This window comes from Passer domesticus, chromosome 2 (assembly GCF_036417665.1).
Source record: "Passer domesticus isolate bPasDom1 chromosome 2, bPasDom1.hap1, whole genome shotgun sequence".
Lineage (NCBI taxonomy): Eukaryota > Metazoa > Chordata > Aves > Passeriformes > Passeridae > Passer > Passer domesticus.
Genome location: NC_087475.1, coordinates 122,360,711 through 122,376,446, shown reverse-complemented (window position 1 = coordinate 122,376,446; position 15,736 = coordinate 122,360,711). Strand labels below are relative to the sequence as shown.

The window sequence follows — 15,736 nt, the reverse complement described above, 5'->3', positions numbered from 1 at the left end:
GCCTGGAGGACCAATGCTGGGGGAGACTGGCTCCTGAGCTGTTCCTGACATGCACTGGCAGCTGTCTGCCTGCTATTCTTTTAAAGGGTCTTCGTGGACCAGGATAAAATGTGATCTTACGCAGGCGGCATTGTAAGCACAGCTTGGCTCAGGTTCAGCTCTTCCTCTGGCTCCCAGCTACTCTATTTTTATTGAAGGAATCTGAGGCTATCAGAAAGGAAGTCAAATTGTTTTAGGAAAACAATAGAAAAGCAACTTGAAGTTTATTAGCTTCCTGCCCAGGGCCTGTGACCAACTTGTCAAACTTATTAGAGTGATGGCAGAACTATTTATTTAAAAGGGCTAGCAACAGGACCCGCAATTTCATTCCTGTTTGGGCCTTAGTGAAAACAAAGGAAAGCCATAAAATAATATCTGAAGGCAGCAGATGGCTAACTGGTAAATGGTGTGAGTAAGGTTGGCCTGTGAGCCATTCTTGGTGTTCACCAGTGCAATGGCTTTTGTGGGATTTGTTATCAAATGAATGGATCAAATTCACAGGCCAGTCCCATCACCCCAGATTCCTTACTGTGGCTCCAATTTTCAAGTGGAAGCCTCACACCTAAGAAAACAAATTTGGCAGGAAAAGGTCTTCATTTAGAGCCACTGGAAGGAGTGAAACAATGCATCAGGTCTGCAGGAGAGCCAGGAATAGAGCCCAGGTGTCCCTGACCCTGTTGGGCTGCTGGAGCCCCTCGAGTGCAAAAAATATTTATATCCCTCAGAAGCAGCTGCAGTCTGTTTCCCCATCCAGCTCCCCCAAAGCAACCACACCATGAGGTCACTGAATGCACACTGGCATGTGGCTGGTGTGAAGAATGGGCAGCCAAACCATCAGAGTCACAAAGTGTCTGTGAGCCTGAGCCTTCCTGAGGAGCCTCGTGGTTTGCAACGAAACAAGAAGAGAATAAAAAAAGGTAACTGAGAAGTATTTGCAAACTGTACCCAGTGCAAAGCCACATCCCTTGTTCAGAGGGCCCTCTGCTAAGGGAGTGTTTAACCAGCTTGCAGGGAGGATGTAGGAAGAACTCACCACTCCTTTCAGCAGTGCAGTCTCTGGGAGCTCAGGCGCTGATGTTCTGAGCTCCCAGAGCTGTGCACACAGGCTTTGCACAGCCCAGTAACCACTTTTCAGATGAAAGAAAGAAGAGCCCACCTCAAAAATTCTCTTCCTTCTTCTCCTCATTAGCTTAACTGAAAGCAGGAATGCAAAGCTGCAGTTTTCTCCAAGGCCTGGGGCAATAATGCATCTTGTATTGGCAAGTGATAGAAGATCTTGGTTTATATGTTCCTTTTAATTTATCCATGTTAGGTGTTCATAAAAGAGTCAAATTGAGTGCATTATCTCTGTAAGGGCCTAAGAAACTGGGTCTTAAAAACTTGGTAATTTTAATCTAAATGCAACATCTTCCCTTTATTTAAGGTATCCTTGCAGCTTTTAGAAGGTTTCTGTGATTTCTGTCCCTCTGAGGTATTGCTGTGGTGAACAAATCAGCCAAAGAAGTGCACTGAGCAATGCAGCATCCTAGTTCATCACAGTCTGTAGGTGTTTACTTAAAATTAAGTACATTCTTGAGTTGCATTGATTGCAGTGTAATTTAATAGTCTGGAAGTTAGGCACCCTACACTGCCAGCCAGGCCAGCTTTCCTTGGGGAATTCCAAGGCAGACAGCAGATAGTGGATACACTTCTCCATAGCCTCTGCAGGAAGAGATGCCACGTGCAAATCCCATGATGGTGTTCTGCCAGCAGAAAAATACTTTATTTGCACTTATTTGGGGTCTGTCTCATCTGGGCTGGTCTCACTTAATCTGTGCTTTGTTCTAGTAAGTAGTGTCTTGATCCTGAGTGTGAGCTGTGAGAGCCTTTTTGTCAGTCTCTCAGGCCTGCTGGGCTCTTGGTAGCCCCTGAGGCTGAGATCCTGCAAAGTCTTGGTCATGTGAGTCACTTGATATAGTTACAGCTTGGGGCCAGCTCTGTGGGTAAGGTCCCTCTGTGTACAAATGTCATAGACTGGAAAATGCTGTAGATTGTGGAAACTCCTGTTTTTTTTTTTTTCTTTCAGGACCCAATATGGTTTCTCGGAATCTTCTGGAATGGCAGCAGCTCCTAGCCTGCTGGACACATGGCTGCTGGGGGACTTCTCACCCCAGAAGGCTGTGACTCACAGCCATGGGGTGCCAATGCTGGCACCAAGTTCCTGGGATGTGCTCTCCCATCCTGGGGTTGTGCTGCTGCAAGATCCCAGCTCTAAATCTTGAGGCTTTAGGAAAAGAATCACAGGCATTTTCTCTTCCTAAAGCAAGCTGTGGGTAGAAGGATCTCAGCCTGCTCTATTCTTTGTCCACAGAGAGAAGAGAAATCAGGACTTGAATCTGCTCTGAAGGCAAGGATCTCTAGAGCTTTCCCTGGAAGTCAGCTTCAGAGGAACAAACAGCTGAAAGGATTTGAGGGAAAAGAGACATGTGCTTGGATGATGGTGAGTGAAACTGAAAAGTAAACAGGCTGAGCTATGGGAGGATTCTCAGATGGTGCTTTTTGCTCCCAGCCAGCTTGTTCTCTTTTGTGATGGTCTGAAGGAATCTCAAGGCGTGACCTCCTGGGTAAAATTAAGAACTTGATTAATTGAAAAAAATCACGGATCATGATTCTTCCCACCAATTTTGTGATGTGTGTTGGCTGGATTCTGAAGCCTTCTGTAAAGTAAATCACAGCAAATGGGGAGAAGGGGGAAGGGGCAGGAGGACACTGCTGGCCCAAGCAGATTAGAAGGGTGCATTTTATACTAGAAGACCAAGCATCTGTGTGTGTACAAGAGCTCACAAGCCCAGCAGCGATGTGGGGCAGGGAAAATGCCTTTGAAGGAGCTTTCCTTTCCCAAGTGTGCCAGGAGCCCTGAGAGAGAAGCAGGCAGCCCTGCTCCTTCATGCTGCACTTCTGTGTGGCTGCAGAAAGGCAAATCCTCTCACAGGCATGCATCAGGCACGTGGTGTCCTGAGGATTTATCACAGGAAAGCTTGGAAAAGATTTGTACCCAGTTTTGCTCTCTGGAAGAGTGAAGGATTTGGTCAATTCAGATCTCCTGAATTGTTTTTCTGGACACCTGGGTTTCCTGGTAAAACCCTGTCTGTCCGCTCCCCTGCCCAGAGAGGTGAGAGGCTGCAGAGGAAACAGGCGTGTGCATGAGTCACCTGCAGCACAAAGCCAGGGAAGTGGTGTCCTGCCTTCTCCCCACAGCCACACTGGGAGCCCCGCTGGCTCCCCAGGTGGCCACAAGCTCATGTTTAAAGCTACAAGGAGTGAGGAGGAGGCTAGGGAGTTCCCTGAGGACTGGAGTCCTGCAAGTGGTCTAACACAGGGCTTTCCCCACTTAGCTTTCCATTTAATTGAATTTGAATTCTCTCTTGGTGCTCATAGATAGTGTGATGCCCTGCTCCATATAAATCCAGGCACTGCATTCTCACAGAGTCCTCTGCATGCTGGAGCTTCTTGTTTTTAATGCTCAGTGAAGTAAAAGATGAAGTATGACCACAGGACACCTAAGAGAAAACTTGCTACCTGTACAGAAATGTTTCATTTGTGGGTGAATGTCTTTTATCTCTCTGATTTGGTGATTGACAGATGTTGTTAAAATGGGCTTACACTGTGGAAAAACCCCTGTATGAGAGAATGCAGAAACCTGGGGATAAAATCTGACCAGTGAGTGATGTCAGACAGGATTGTGTTTGCTTGCTGATGTTTATTGCTTTCCTTGAAATGGTGGAAAAGGAAGAAATATTTAAACTTGATTGAAACAAGCTGAAGTACCTATAAATTCCTTGGTTTTGTTCTGAATCTTGCAGTTCTGTTTGGCTTCTTGGTGAGAAATGTGAAATTTATTTTCCTTAAAAACTACCCCTCAGGTTCAATTGGGATATGAAAAAATAGCTATCAAAATAATAAGTAATTTTTTTTCCTGGTTGGAGGTGTTCAGTTTATCTTTCTGTGTATGAGAAACAGAGATGCCTAAGCAGTGCACATTAGTAGGATATATGGTTTTTGCATGTGATACCCATGTGATGTGGCATAGGGACTTCCTGTAATTATCCTATGCCTGTTGAAGGGGAGCAGTAAATTGGTTCTTTCAGCCCAAGAGGAACCCAGGACTGATTTTTCTGACAGTGCTGTCAGTATTTAGGAGTGCTGTCACCAAACCAGAGACAGCACAGGATGTGGCCACTGAAAGAGCTCTTCAGAAAAGGAGTGGCAGTGGTTAAAAGCAAGACTGCTCACAAGAAGCAGAGAATAAGGAAATGGGAATCCTTGATGTTGTCTGCTATTCCCACACTCTTCCCCCACTTTCCTCTCAGGCCAGATTTGTGAAGAGCCATGTTTCTCCCTCAGGGAAAGTAACAATTTAACACAGCAGGGAAGAAAGAGGTTTTGTGATGTGCTGCATGAAATGATGCAGTATCGCTCAACCAGCATCTGGTAAAACGTTCCTAAATAGCCTCATCTTCCTGTATCAGCATTTCCAACATCAATAACTTTATTGGTAATAATCAGTAAGGTCTGGGATTTCTTGGAGGAGGTTGGATGGCTGCATTTGGCGAGAGAATCTAAAAGGCTTTGAAGAATCCTGATAGAAAAATGCTGAGGCAACACCACAATTACTGAGCTGAGAAATCTGCACTGATTTGCAGTTCCCAAATTGTTTGGAAAACATGAGAAATGCTGCCTTGAGAGTAGAGGCTGATGTCTTAATGCCATCAGATTCCTAAGAGCTGGAGAACTCTCAGAGTACCACAACCTTGGCCAAATCTAAACCTGACTTCAGTGTTTCTTCTGAAGCTCCTGTGGCTGTCCATGCTGGCCCCAAGAGGTGCTTTCTCCAGAACTCCCTACAACCCTCTCCCAAATACTTCTGAGAGAAGCTCTTCTGGTAGGTCTGGACAAATCCAAGCCAGTTTTCCTGTCAAATTCTTTCTAATCCAGGTCACACAACTTTTCCTTCCACCTGAGCAATCCTTTCAATCTCTCCTCCTCCTCTCAGAACTCTGATAATTCTTCCATTAAAAAAGATACTTTGATAAACTTCTTGATATAGTTAAAAAGAATCATTCTCCACCCTGAAAAGTGGGCCCACGTGAAAACTACAGCACAGGAATGACAGAAAATTATCTGTCAGCTACCAAAGTGATGTGAACTAGGAGCCTGCAGCTGTGTAAGCAAACAGACCAGCCTTAGAGGATCCATGCAGAGGTCAGTGGTGATCTGTGGACTGGTGTCTGGCCTGCTTTGTGCAGGCAATCTGCTCTGTGCTGGCCTGCATGGGAACTCACATTTGGTTTCCAAGCACAACAAAGCTGTGACATGGCTCAGCTATGAAAAAAAAGATGATGGAGATGAAGAAGTTTAATGTGATGCCAACATTAATATTATCTGGCCTTGGTAATGGTCAGAGTTCTCCAAAGATGGAAATTTCTGGGCCTTCTGCTTCCTTTAGTCTTCTGCTGTTACCTCCTGTCCAAGTGGCTGAACCTAGCTGGTGATGGTCAGAAATGCCCTGCAGCATTTCCAGGTGTTGGGGCAGAACTGTGGTGACTGTGGGGGCATGGTCAGCGTGGATGGCATGGAGAAATTAATTCTGGTCTGGGCTGTCAGGTGCAGTGAAGGAGAATGGAGACACAGCAGAGAAGACCCATCACTTCTTTACCTTAAGCCATCTCAAAGCCCTCAGAGTTCTGGACCTGTTTGAGGCTTCTTGTACTACCCAGAGCAGCCTCCAAGCAGCTCTATCTGATAACAGGTTGTCCTCTGAGCTATATCCCTCCTGAGCTCTGCCACCATCCAGGCTAGACTCCTAGTCTGTCTGGAAAGAAAGACGGGCTGCTGGAAGAACTGGTGTCAAAAAGGAAGGCTGGTCTCAGCTGATAAAGAACAAAAAGTTCAAGTCTCTCGATGTCCCTTCCCACCTGTGATTGTAAATTGTTGGGAGCAGATGGTCTGCAGCAGGTCAAGGTCAATGCAGGTCTATACAGGTAAATTATATCAATGTACAGAATTTCTTCAGCACTTCAAGAAAAGTAGTTAAAGGATAAATTATTTGTGTTATTAAAAAAAATAAATCCTCAGATCAGGCTGTTAAGGGGACCAAGTGGCCTTGGTTTGAGAAGGAAGCTTTGCTACACATCATGAATAAGTAAAAAGAAGGAAATTAATGAAGTAGTTTGCTAGTCTAACACAGAAAAAAAATAATGAAGGGACATATCCCAGAGCACAGATATTGTTTAAAATATATGGTAGTGACCTGAAAAGGAACAAGAACGTGGCTGAAATCGTAACTAGTGCAAATGTATCTACCTACCCATGTATGTGTCTGTGCTATACATAGGCACATATGTCCCACAGCATCAATAACATTTCTTATTTGGGGGTTAGATTGCTCATTGAGGATGTCTCTTTTCTCTAATGTTTTAACACATATTTTATTTACTTTTTGAGGTGCATATCTGTCAGAGTGGCCTTTTTTTGTTTTGGTTGCTTGGGTTTTCCTGGTTAGAAATAATTATATTAACTTTTATTCATGGCTGGCTTTTCTCAGTAAGAAGGAGTCCTGAAAAGCGGATACAGACATTCTGGATTTGTTTGCTTTCCCTGGAGCATTGTTCTGTAGCTGAGACTCCTTTGGCAGAGGATGCTTTGTCCCCGGGTTCCACAGGGACTATTCCTGCCTCTGAGTTCCCGTTCCGTTTAGGGAGCAATTGCTGAAGTGTCTCATAGATTGACATCTTTCTTTTCACGTGCCAGGGGGTTTCTGAGGCTGTCCCAAAGAGCCATCCTCTCCTGCTCTGAGACATCATGGCACGAGTCCTGTGGGAGCTGTAGCCTGGACTCCTGTGACGGAGTAACCTAAAATGGCCAGGAGACAAAGCAGTGAGGCAGCAGTGGAAACCCCTGGCAGGAATATGAGCTGCTGCACTGGCAGAGGAAGTGTGATGATCTTTAAGTACTCCAGGCTCCAGGATAACCTTAACTCCTCACAGAAAAGGTTCTGGGAAGCATTCTTGTGAGCAGTTCCATGACAAGAGAGGCACAACTGCCCAAACACAGGGCTTATTGCTGGAGGTGGAAAGACAATGTCTTAATATTGATGAGAGACTGCTCTGCTCATCTTGAGAACAACTGATGTGGCACAGCTTATGTCCATTTGGCTTTCCTCTGCCTCCCTTCCTCCCTCAGACCCCATTCTGGGTGTTTCTGTCCATGCTGTCTTGTGGGAGCTGTTATTCATCAAGCCAAGCTCCTCAATCATGCTGGGAGAGCATCACTGAACTGTGAATAAATGGTCAGGGAACACGCTGACTGTTCAACAGTACTGATGACAGTGGGAGCAGACTGGAACCTGTGCCTTGGTCCCTTTAGTTTGTGAGTTTTGCATGGGCCTTCACTGTTTGAGAGCACACTGGGTTTGCAAGAAGAGGAATGTCACAAAGTAAACAAAGAAGGTATGACCGTGACACTGAGCTCAGGGAGAGAGGGAACATTAAATCCCTTAAATTGCAACCTGCTGCATTTATTGGACTGCTTTTTGGTAGTGGATAAGGTGATGGATTCCTCAACTCCTGGCTGCCCAAATAAGTGGATAAGAACATAATCAACACTTCTGCTAAGCTGATGAGCTGATGCAGTGGCTACTTTGTGTAGCTCTGGACGGATGTGCAGATCAGTGCTGGAGTAGGGTTGGCTTTTGCAGAGCCAAGTGGCTCCAGCCTTTTGTGTCTGTGGTACATCCATGAGCAGAGTGAGCCAAGCTCTGGGCCCCAGAATTCCCAAGCTGTGCATGGCCTGATCTGTGCTGGGCACTGAGTACAAGCTGGCAGGGAGGCAGTCAGTCCTGAGACAACACATTCACCAGCTTTGAAAAACAGAATTTATGCACTAAGTCTGCTTTTTGTAGAAGGGAAGCCATCAGCTATTAAACATCTAAGTTTAGCTTGGTTGTCCACTTGTCACAGATTGGAGGAGAATCTTGGCTGATTCCTGACTGCTTTTCAACTTTGGGAAGGTGAAAAATTTGTGGAAAGAAAGAAACTGGAGCATGAAAGCCTGCAGAAAAAGTTGGTGCAGTCACACTATCACCAAACTGTGCATTCTTACATGACAATGTTGCAGAGCATTTCTAGATGCTGGAATAAATATCTTGTGTCTGCAGAGAGCACATGCTCTGTCTGGAGATCCACTCCCTAGTGCACTGTGCTATTTCAGTTGAGGTGTCTGTGAAATGAATTTGTATATTGATGTTTGTCCAGGCAGCACCTGAAGGACTTCCATTTTTTAATTTTATCTTAAGGGTGAAAATAAGGGCCACAATGTGTATATATAAGGTGGTTATAGGTGAGATTTTTTTGCAAATGAAGAACAAACCTACAAAGAATATAAAATCAGAAGCCAACTCTATGGCTCTGTGGACAGCCAGAAATATTTTGGCTGGCTGAAAACCTGGTTCTTGATCACTGCTTGTCCTCTACTCAGCCAAATCAGAAGTGCTCAAGTACTGAACTGAGCTTTTTAATGTACTGAGAATTACAAGAAATAAAAGATTTTCTTTTTTTCCTGCCTGGAGCTCCCAGGAAGCTGTGTGTCTGTCAGTTCACTTGGTCAGGACTTGTGTTGGCTTGTTGGTCGGCTGCAGGCAGCTGGGTAATTGAAGTGGCAGTGATGTGTAACACCCCACAGTTGTTTGGTCTGTTGAACCAGGAGGAGATGCCCTCACCTACTGACATCATTGTGGTAGCTACTGCAGGCTGGAGCCCATCCTGAAAAGAAATACCTGCAAAAAACTGGCAAGAAACCTGCTCAAGAGGAGGGATAAGGACATTGGTGGTGAGCTTGTTCTCTGTGCTGTGTCACACGAGTTACAGAACTCAACCTGGCTGCTTTAAAAACAAGGTCTGGTATGAACAGCCATCACAGCAGCTACTGCAGCTCGAGGAGAAATCCAAGAATTTTTAGCAGGCACAGGTGCTTTCTTCCTGCAGCTCTCTGAAATCACCAGAACCTGAACACAGCTCAGTAGAAATGGTGGATGGGGGATGTGCTGCATGGTGTTGGTGTGCCCCAGGACCTCAGAGATCCCAGAATAAGGTTCTCGGTGTGAATGCATTCCCTTGACTATCAGACACAACCATCTCTGTTTCCCAGAGCCCCCTGTCCTCAGCTCAGTGATAAAAGCACTTTTTAACACCAAAACTGCTGTGTTCCCACGCCTGTTGCTGTCATGGGGGAGGCCAGTCTCAAACAATAGCAGAGGAATAAAGAATGGCCTTGCTAATCAATATCCTGCCCAGACGCTGAGTCAGGTGGCAGCTTGGGCCTCTTTAAAATTCCTACATTGTTCCTGATTTCTCATTTGACTGGGGTAGAGTTTTATCTTTAAGGAAAGAAAACACACAGGACCGCGTGTCTCTGCCTGCTCCACCATTCCCTTCCCACACCACCCCCACTCAGTTTTGCTGCCTTTGTCCTGTGGTGGATCCAGAAGTGAGGAATATGAGTAGGATTTGCTAGTTTGGGCTTGGAGCTGATGTGCTGTGGATAAGGTGACTGTGGTCTGAGCAGGGCACCCTGAGTCACACACACCTGCAAGGCTTTAGATAATGCACTCTTTCACACCCACGTTTCCATGTGGGCTCATATTTATGTGTTTGGTTGTTAAATGGTTGGAAGGCAAGACAGGGATGCAGGCACAGGTTTCCAGAAAATTTCTCCACAGATGAATGTTTAGAGCCCTGGCAGGATGCTAAGACAGTCTGTGTGTGAACAGACATTTGGAAAATTGACAGAAGTGATATTTGCTTAAACAAACTGCAAGATCCAGTAGCTCAAGCCCTTGAATCCACCTCAGATGTACTAAAAACATTTTCTAGAAGGAGAAGGGGGCCAGCAAGGCTTTTTGAAATCTCATAGGACCTTGCAGGATCCTCTTTGGGGGTTTCACCCAGCTCCTGTCATCCCTGAGCATCATCCCAGAGCTTCTCTCACCATCGGAGGGAGGCAGGAGAAACAGTGGCTCTGCTCCTTCACCTGCACCAAAGGCTGTGAAGGAGAAAGCTAAGAGACCTCCAGGATTTTCCCCAGGGCTGGGGGGTCCCTAGGACATCTTTGTGGCTCTTTGGCCGTGCTTGCCTGCCACTGAAAGGCCTCAGCAGAGGGGGAGAGCGTGGTCCTGGCTGTGCCGCCGGGCAGGAACTGTTGGAGCTGCAAAGGGAACCGGGAAGGGTTACGTTTGCGCGTGTAGATGTGAGATAAGAGCTGACCTACCCTTCACCCCAAACTGAACTCCCTGAAGCTCAAACAAGGTAAGCAAGTGCTTGTGAAAATGCTGGGGGGAAGCCTGCCAGACTGGCAAACTCGCTGCTCCTGTCTGGGGCTGGGAGCAGACCTTCAGCCACTATCCATGGAGTCCACGAGGAGCTTGCCAGGCTCTGGGCTAAAACGCTCAAGGACTGACAGCATGGAGGAGTCAGGAGCTAAGGATGCTTGTCAGGAACCAGAGAGAGGAGCACAAGTGGAGGGAGAAACAGAAATTACAGTCAATGGTGAAATTATTTCAAATTAAGCTGAAATAGCATCTACAAGGTGTTTGAGCAGGGCCTTTCCTGCACATAGTAGATATCCCTACAGCAAAACACGTTACAGACACTGTCACAGCCTCTTCCCCCAGTGCACATATAAACAGCTCAGCATCCACATCTCAGTGTGTGACAGAGCTCCCCATAGGAAATCTGTTTCTTCTGGGAAAGAAACTTCTCCCTTTAGTGATATCCCTGCATGTTTAAGTCTCCTGGGAGCCTTGGATGTGTTTTTCACAGCACGGGAAGTGGAGCCTGCCAACACAAGCATGGTATGGCATGGGGAGGGCTGGCCTGGCCCAACAGCAAGCTCTCACCCTAAACCCTACGTGCCTGCTGTCCTGGGAGAGAGCAGGAGGGTCTGTCTGTCCTGCTACTGCCTGTGAGGTCCATTGGTGAGATGTATTGGATCTCAGAGAGTAGGGAGAGACTCTTTTTGCCCATAGTTTTTTGATAACTAAGAAACAGAAAGCATGGGTATCTCAGGAGGTGTTTTCCAAAAAGGACACACCAAGAAAAAGTGACTCTCTCTTCTCTCTATGAATGCAAATTCAGGCGTCTCACAGCTGAGCTGGTTAAATGCTCAGTGCAGCTCAGCCTTGCACAGGTGGGGACTCCCTGCAGGTGAACTGGACATTTCTTTTCAGACCTGGCTGTCTGTGCTGAGGCTGCTCATAAGGGCTTCACTGGCACCAGCTGAGGAAGGGAGCAGCTGAGCCAACCACACCCACCCCGTGGGAATACAAGGGAGTTTTTTAGCTTCTTGCAGAGGTTGTGGGGGTTTGCTGTGTGTCTCTGCCTGGTAGCAGTGCTGTGGTGAGTTGGTTGCTCTCCAGAGTAGTTGCTTGAGCCATTGGGCCCCACCTGTGTCAGCTCAGGTAGAGGGGATGTCCTTAGTAGATGTTTGGGTCCAGATTCCTGAGTTTCAGGCTGTTTTGAAACACTCCAATCTATCTGTGGCCAGTTGGGCTGTCTCTGCTCTTGCCATTTGGAGTTAATGATCACTGTGGCAAGAATGGGTCCAGGATCTTTTTGCTATAACAGCATATATTGCCCTGTGAGCTGGTTAAACTCCTGTCCTTTTATGAGGTTCAGCTCAGGGACCATGGGTGCACAACAGAAATAAATTTCTCATGAGCTTGTTCACCTTCCCCTGAAAATCTGGTGGAAAAAGACTCAAAGTCCTAATCAAGCTGCTAGTCACAGCAGGTTTCCCAGGCCTTGGGGCTTGCCTGAGCAGGGGGCTAATCTCTGTGGGGTGTATGCCAGGCATGCTGCTGGGGGCTCTGCTGCAGGCATACGGGAGTGCTTGCCTGGGAAAGAAGTCACTTCAGGCAGCAAATCTTTCCTCCCTGCGAGGGAATGGTGGGCAGGCATGAAGCAACCAGGAGACACATCCATCAGCGTGTTTGAGCAAGGAAAAACCTCTTAAATGCTCACTGAGGAACCCTTGGGCGTTCCATAAGAAAATATTTGTTCGCTGCAGGGCTGGTGTTGTGGCAGCTTCCCATGGAGATGGGATGGATGGACGGACGGACAGGAGGCTGCACACCGAGAGGAGAGGGTGAAAGGTGCCTCCTTCCAAGGCAGCAGCTGGTGAGAAGGAGCCTGGGCTGCTCAGTGTCACCACACACATGGGCCGTGGGGAAGGGAGAGCCCAGCTCCAGTCCTTGTCAGTGGCACCTCGTTGACTTTTAGCGCTTCCTTATCGTGTCCGTGCTCACCTCGCGCGGCGCCGATAAAATGCCGCGGCCATCTGTGAGCAGCCCTGCAGAAAACCCTGCAGAGCATGGGAGCTGAGCTGCCAGAGACCAGCCTGGGGCTCCAGGGCACAGCAAGGTAACAAAGGAACGCTCAAAACCTGGGACGAGGCAAGGGCAGGATGGTCTTCAAGGTGTGTGCCATGGGATGGGCGCAGCAGCAAGGGAATTTTGGGGCAGAAGAGGGGATTGCAGAAGTTGGGCTCGCTGGGGTTTTCCCATACCTGGCAGAGTTGGAAGTGTTAGCCATGTGAAGTGATTGCAGGATGTTAGTTCTCAGAGCTATAAACAATAGAGTTGGGAAGGAATGCCCAGGGTTTTTTTGTTTTGTTTTTTTTTTTTTTCTTTCTTTTCCAGTAATAACATTTCTCCCTCTTGGGATATTAAGCACCTAAGTAGTTCTGGTACTTTTTAAGTTATCACTAAAAAGGGCTATTATTTTGCCATGTTACTGCTACCTTATCACTAGGCCTACCTGTGGGTGCACAGCAATTTAAAGGTAGCTTTAATTAATTAATTCTTTTTTTAAACAGTTGAGCAGCTTGCAGTGATACCCTTGGGAGAGTCCTCTTGATGGTTTGAACTGAGGCTCTCTGAATATAAAACCCTCAGCATCTACTGAGCAGGTATGTAATTTCTGAAACCTGTAACTGCTGCCAAACTGGTGAACAGTATTTTGCCACTACAGGAGAACAATGAAACCTGACTGGCTGGAAAGAATAATTTTCCTTCTGAGTGTGAAATTTAGAAGTCCTTTTCCTTTGTTTTAATTTTTTTTTGTTAAAAAAATTAAAGGGTTTTAAACTTAGTGTCATTCCTGAACTGGAGAGAAAATCCATGATGCCAGAGTTCCTTGCTGAGAAAAAACCTCTAAACTTTTTACCACAGAATATGGAGTCAAACTCCTTTACTTTTTTTTTGTGGTTGAAGTTTTGATTTCACCTTTACTGGTCCAAATATTTTAAGCGATTAAAGGTGAAACAAGGGAATGCTTTAGAGAAAGGAATTATAGTTAACAACAGAAACTTGCAGAGAAATCAATGAAAGGTTTCAATTTGACTTGCTGTCTTTCTTTTATGTCTTATTCAGAAAATAGGCTTATGTAGCTCTTGGCATATATTTTTTTTTCTTCTTTGGCTACAGCTCTACTCTGTACTATGTTATTATTGAATGTTATTAACCCAGATCTCTTATATAGCATTGCTCTTGGAATCATCCCTGTAATCACTTCCACATGCTGCAAACTTGCAGAATGGAGCAAACTCCTTCCATATTCCCTGTATTGACATGAGCTTTGCCAAGTTCTTATTCTCCAATACTTGCAGGGATACCTCAAAGTTTATTTTCAAAATCACAGTCCCAAAGCTCTTCTCACAGGAATATCTAGTGCTGCCCCAGTCACCTTTAGGAGTCTCTCACTTTTTTCCCACCAACTTTGATATTTTCTGTACTTTTGAAGTGTTCTCCTCTTCTGCTTTCTTTTGTTTCTGCCCAACATCTTGTGCTAGCTCTATTTCAGAGTCTCACCATTTCTCCATCATCTTCTGTCATCCCCCACCAACATCTGGAACTCTGTGTGGGAAACCTGGGCCTTTTCCCAAGAGCACCACTCTTCAGCACCCCCAGCACTTCCACTCTCCTCCCTGACAGTGACACTCAGATCCTCACGCCTGGTACTGTGTCTAAGCCCTGCCTTGCACATGAACCTATGAAATCTCATAATTTTCTCCTCTGAAACCTGACTTTTGGTCTACAGTGTTTGATTGAAATTGCCTCTATGCCTTTTTTCCAAGCCTTCAAAATTTATTATACTGCATGTCAATATTGTTGGTAATTTTTAATTTTTTGACTCTGTTTATACTAGGCAGGGTTGAGACCACAACACCTTGGAAACAGTGAATAACTAATTTGCCTTGTCATGGATACAGATTGTCTGCCCAGCTGGGAGTTGGGCAAGGGAATAGAAGGTGTTTGTTGCCAGTGTGCCACCTGGCACCCACTGTTAGCCCTTTGAGAGCAATACTCGGATTCCCATCGCTGGTGATGCCCCCTTGTCTCTGGTCTCTGTCAGCAATGCCCTCAAAGTCTGTATTTTGTAACAGCCTGAGGGTGGCATCTAGGTCTTGCTTCTCTCCACTGGGATCCCTCTGTCAGGGCTAGATCTCATACAGGTTGTTCTTTGACATTTTAAGGAGCTTCCACTTCAGATCTGAGTCAATTTCATTCTAAAATGTGCTCCAGCCTGAAGGGCGGAGCCTTTTGTCCAAGGCACTCGAGGTCAAATGGAGAAAGTGTTGATCTTGATTTTTTTTTTTAATTTTTTCCCATATTTTTGTGAAGTGTGACCTAATTAGTGACCTATGGGGCCAAATCACCACCAGCCTGACTTACTATAATTTTATCACTTTTTTTTCTTGAGTGCTTTACAACACCCATCTTGTACACAGAGCAGGAAAGACAGCAAGGTGGTGCGTCCCACTTTCAGATGGATACACGTGCTAAAGGTGGGTGTGTGATATCCATGTCCTTATGAAACCATGCCCTCAACAACTCTTTTCCCATGGATATCTGATGTGGCATCTCCCAAGGGTGCTGGTATTTTCTGAGGCACCCAGTGCCAGCCACCTCTGCTCTTTGTGCGGCAGTGAGGGGGTGTGAGATGCCAGCAGAGCTGCTCCTGTTTGCTGCTGACCTGGTGAAAAAGTGCACCGTGCCAGCAAAAAAGGGAGGAGGAGAAGAAAAAAGGGACTAGAGAAAATAAAAAGCCGAGCATGAAGTTAATGAAAGTGGGGGAGTGTTTCTGGTGTTATAATGCTGCCAGAATTAGGTTTCTTTAGCTCCTGCTGTGCTTTGCTGAAAACGAGTCTAGTTAGCAGCAGCAGATGTAACAGCTGTACAACTGTCAGGGGAACGAGAGAAGCTATGAGAACTCCATGAATTAAGCAGATTCTCTTACTTTCTTTGTGTGGAAGTCTTAGAAGTGGAAGTTTTCAAAGTGTGTCCTGCTGGCTGCTCATGTCAAGTGACTGGGATGTTGTAGAAGGTGAGAGAAGGGTGAAGCAAGCAAGATGCATGGTATGTTTTCGGCCAGGAAAAGGAGAGCATTTGGGGAATGGGTTACTGGAGCTGCTGAGGTGATGATGGGGTAGCTGAGAGGAAAGATATGGCTGGGGAGTAGACACTAATGTTGCAGAAGTGGGGATGAGAATTCATGCAGCTAAGAATAAATGTGTTTGTGGAAAGGATACTGGTGGTTATTTGGTAACCAGAAACTTAAATGATCAAAGAGTTTAGTAAGACCTTCTGGCTTTGCCTTGCCCTTCC

At 46.0% G+C, this 15,736-nt stretch overlaps 1 protein-coding gene across 6 annotated transcripts in view; it reads left to right on the top strand.

Annotated features, from left to right (window-relative positions):
• Window positions 1–437: 437 nt before the first annotated feature.
• The window catches only part of GJA8 (gap junction protein alpha 8), a 42,211-nt gene continuing 26,912 nt past the window's right edge, over window positions 438–15,736 (top strand). For 2 of the 6 annotated variants that reach the window (XM_064410995.1, XM_064410993.1), the window contains exons 1-3: window positions 438–2,518; window positions 12,139–12,248; window positions 12,946–13,038. The gene's annotated coding sequence lies outside the window, so the exon portion shown is untranslated. Of the gene's footprint in view, window positions 2,519–12,138; window positions 12,249–12,411; window positions 12,492–12,945; window positions 13,039–14,831; window positions 14,917–15,736 lie in introns of those variants that run through there. The other 4 variants (XM_064410992.1, XM_064410994.1, XM_064410997.1 and 1 more) reach the window with 4 other exon arrangements.